This window comes from Populus nigra, chromosome 2 (genome assembly GCF_951802175.1).
Source record: "Populus nigra chromosome 2, ddPopNigr1.1, whole genome shotgun sequence".
Classification (NCBI taxonomy): domain Eukaryota; kingdom Viridiplantae; phylum Streptophyta; class Magnoliopsida; order Malpighiales; family Salicaceae; genus Populus; species Populus nigra.
Genome location: NC_084853.1, coordinates 11,501,266 through 11,505,892, shown reverse-complemented (window position 1 = coordinate 11,505,892; position 4,627 = coordinate 11,501,266).

Genomic DNA, 4,627 nt, shown 5'->3' with positions numbered 1-4,627 from the left:
CTGGCCGGGCCATGCAGGAAAATTCATCGAGGGGACACGCTGAAGAAACAGCGCTGGTTTAGACACGGTGGGCGCAGTGTTGGAATCGGCAGCGCCGATGAAACCGGCAAAGTCGGCAGAATTGGCAGCGGGTGCTGGCGATGGGTCTGGACGGGCTGGATAGTCCAAGGCTCGACGAGAAAGACCGCAGGTTGAGACACTGGGGCAGTGGCAGCCCGCGGGACAGTGTTGGCAGATTCGGCAGCGCAGATTTGTGCGGCTGCAGGTTCGTCGGGGAAAATCGGCAGCGCAGATTTTTCGACGAACATGGGCTGGACGATGGACTGTCCAGGCCAGGCAGGAAAATTTGTCGAGGGGACACGCTGACGAAACAGCGCTGGTTCAGGCACGGGGGGCAGTGTTGGAATCGGCAGCGCCGACGAAATCGGCAAAGTCGGCAGAATCGGCAGCGCAGATTTTTCGACGAACATGGGCTGGACGCTGGACTGGCCGGGCCATGCAGGAAAATTCATCGAGGGGACACGCTGACGAAACAGCGCTGGTTCAGGCACGGCGGGCAGTGTTGGAATCGGCAGCGCCGACGAAATCGGCAAAGTCGGCAGAATCGGCAGCGGGTGCTGGCGATGGGTCTGGACGGGCTGGATAGTCCAAGGCTCGACGAGAAAGACTGCTGGTTTAGACACTGGGGCAGTGGCAGCCCGCGGGACAGTGTCGGCAGATTCGGCAGCGCAGATTTGTGCGGCTGCAGGTTCGTCGGGGAAAATCGGCAGCGCAGATTTTGCGACGAACATGGGCTGGACGATGGACTGTCCAGGCCAGGCAGGAAAATTTGTCGAGGGGACACGCTGACGAAACAGCGCTGGTTCAGGCACGGCGGGCAGTGGTGGAATCGGCAGCGCCGACGAAATCGGCAAAGTCGGCAGAATCGGCAGCGCAGATTTTTCGACGAACACGGGCTGGACGGTGGACTGTCCAGGCCAGGCAGGAAAATTCGTCGAGGGGACACGCTGAGGAAACAGCGCTGGTTCAGACACGGTGGGCGCAGTGTTGGAATCGGCAGCGCCGAGAAAATCGGCAAAGTCGGCAGAATCGGCAGCAGGTGCTGGCGATGAGTCAGGACGGACTGGATAGTCCAAGGCTCGATGAGAAAGACCGCTGGTTTAGACACTGGGGCAGTGGCAGCCCGCGGGGCAGTGTCGGCAGACTCGGCAGCAGTGTCTGCCGATTCGGCAGCGTTGGCTTGTTGGCGCGGGGGGCCGATGCGAGTGGGGACTTGGGCAGCGGGCAGTGAAAGCAAGAGTTTCCCCGATGCTGCCGGGAAAAACGCTCCCCGGGATGGCCGGGTGAGATGACCCGGCGGCCCGCGACGGGTCATTCAATTCCATGCCCCGTCAACATAACTCCCGATGTACTGTTTGCTTTTTCGGAAGAAGAGATCCATCCCCCCATCCTCGGCCAGCCAAAAACGCTCCAATTAATGGCCGGGTGAGATGACCCGGCGGCCCGCGACGCGTCATTCAAATCACTGCCCTATCGGCTACAACTGCTGATGGGTGGGATTAGAGGCCTGCCATGGTGGTGAGGGGCGGCGAGGACCGTGAAAGCTAGAGTTTTTCAGAGGCTGCCGGGAAAAAGGCCCCTCGGGTGGCGGGGTGCGAGGACCAGGCGCGTCATTCAATTCTCTTCCCTATCAACTTGGCTCCCGTTGGCGGGATTGGAGGCCTACTGTTTGTTACAGGGCTAAAATCGTCAGGGGAAGAGCTGACGAAACAATGCTGGTTTGGATGCAGGGGGTAGTGTTGGAATCGGCAGCGCGGACAAAATCGGCAAAGTCGACAAAAAAGACTGTTGGTCTGGACATCGGGGCAGCGGCAGCCATGCCGACAGGGGGGGAAATCGGCAGCGCAGATTTGTGCAGCTGCAGGTTCGTCGGGGAAATCGGCAGCGCAGATTTTTCGATGAACATGGGCTGGAAGATGGACTGTCCAGGCCAGGCAGGGAAATTCGTCAAGGGGACACGCTGACGAAAGTAGGCTCGTCGGTGAAAATCGGCAGCGCAGATTTTTCGACGAACAGGGGCTGGATGCTGGACCGGCCGGGCCAGGCAGGAAAATTCGTCAGGGGGGCACGCTGACGAAAAGAGGGGCTGCCGCGTGGAAAATCGGCAGCGCAGATTTTTCGACGAACATTCGTCAGGGGGGCACGCTGACGAAAAGAGGGGCTGCCGCGTGGAAAATCGGCAGCGCAGATTTTTCGACGAACAGGGGCTGGATGCTGGACCGGCCGGGCCAGGCAGGAAAATTCGTCAGGGGGGCACGCTGACGAAAAGAGGGGCTGCCGCGTGGAAAATCGGCAGCGCAGATTTTTCGACGAACATTCGTCAGGGGGGCACGCTGAGGAAAACAGGGGCTGCCGCGTGGAAAATCGGCAGCGCAGATTTTTCGACGAACATTCGTCAGGGGGGCACGCTGAGGAAAACAGGGGCTGCCGCGTGGAAAATCGGCAGCGCAGATTTTTCGACGAACAGGGGCTGGATGCTGGACCGGCCGGGCCAGGCAGGAAAATTCGTCAGGGGGGCACGCTGACGAAAAGAGGGGCTGCCGCGTGGAAAATCGGCAGCGCAGATTTTTCGACGAACAGGGGCTGGATGCTGGACCGGCCGGGCCAGGCAGGAAAATTCGTCAGGGGGGCACGCTGACGAAAAGAGGGGCTGCCGCGTGGAAAATCGGCAGCGCAGATTTTTCGACGAACAGGGGCTGGACTGGCCGGGCCAGGCAGGAAAATTCGTCAGGGGGGCACGCTGACGAAAACAGGGGCTGCCGCGTGGAAAATCGGCAGCGCAGATTTTTCGACGAACAGGGGCTGGACTGGCCGGGCCAGGCAGGAAAATTCGTCAGGGGGGCACGCTGACGAAAGTAGGCTCGTCGTGGAAAATCAGCAGCGCAGATTTTTCGACGAACAGGGGCTGGACGCTGGACTGGGCCAGGCAGGAAAATTCGTCAGGGGGGCACGCTGACGAAAACAGGGGCTGCCGCGTGGAATGGCAGCCTACACGCAGATGCGAATTCGGCAGCGCACGATGGCTTGAGCAGGTCATGGGTTCGACTTGGCGCGATCTGAAACCTGGACGAGGGACTGTCGACGCTGGACGAGCCAGCGCGGTGGCCTGTCGTGCCCCGTTCAGGGGGGGCCTGCCGCGGAGACAGCCCTCGCGGGCTCGACAGCGCAGGCCAGCGTCCCCGACGTCGCTGGCCGCGGCAGGCGAGCTGCCGGGGTTCCCGCATTCCTACAAGAAAACGTCGTGCTTTCCACATGAAACCAATCCAGTAAAATCAGCCATATTTTTATGAGGCTGCCCACTGAATTTGGGGTCATTCCGGGCCGGTTCCTAGTTTTGCGGATTTACTCGATTTCTAATGGTAGGAAAATTAAAACAAATACTTCCCGACCTCGAAAAATTCTGGGAAAATTAATGAAGGTGGATTGGATTTTTGCCAACCTCTCTGCAAAATTTCAGCTCAAAATACCAAGAAATGAATTTTTTAGAGGGGGGGTGACAGCTGGGACCTAGTAGTGTCTCCCCCTGCCAGAGCTGCAATGACACTTATTGCTCTTTAGGGAGCCACCAGGCCGGCGCCCCTCAAAGACCACACGCGCGCGCGCGCCCGCCCGCGCTGGGCGCTGGGGCGCTGGGGCCTGAGGGCCTGGGGCCCTTGGGGGCCCTTGGGCGCTTGGGCGCTGCGCGCGCGGCCCCCGCAGCCATGCCGCGCCGCGCGACGCGCGGACAGCCCCTGCTGGCTTGCTCTCTCGCCCGCGGGGGGGCTGCCTTCGGGCCCTGGCCCCCCGCGTTCTGGCCTGCCCCCTGCGGGGGAGAGGCTAGGCGCTGCAGGGGCCAGCCCGACGTCGCTGGCCGCGGCAGGCGACAGCCCCTGCTGGCTTGCTCTCTCGCCCGCGGGGGGGCTGCCTTCGGGCCCTGGCCCCCCGCGTTCTGGCCTGCCCCCCGCGTGGGAGAGGCTAGGCGCTGCAGGGGCCAGCCCGACGTCGCTGGCCGCGGCAGGCGACAGCCCCTGCTGGCTTGCTCTCTCGCCCGCGGGGGGGCTGCCTTCGGGCCCTGGCCCCCCGCGTTCTGGCCTGCCCCCCGCGTGGGAGAGGCTAGGCGCTGCAGGGGCCAGCCCGACGTCGCTGGCCGCGGCAGGCGAGCCGCCGGGGTTCCCGCATTCCTACAACAAAACGTCGTGCTTTCCACATGAAATCAATCCAGTAAAATCAGCCATATTTTTATGAGGCTGCCCACTGAATTTGGGGTCATTCCGGGCCGGTTCCTATTTTTTCCGATTTCCTCGATTTTTAATGGTAGGAAAATAAAAAAAAATACTTCCCGACCTCGAAAAATTCTGGAAAAATTAATAAAGTTGGATTGGATTTTTGCCAACCTCTGTGCAAAATTTCAGCTCAAAATACCAAGAAATGAATTTTTTAGAGGGGGGGTGACAGCTGGGACCTAGTAGTGTCTCCCCCTGCCAGAGCTTCAATGACACTTATTGCTCTTTAGGGGGGTGCCCCCTGACTGGCCATGGGGCGCGCTGGCCTGGCGCCCATAGGCCTGCCGCGGGGGATATGTGGGCTG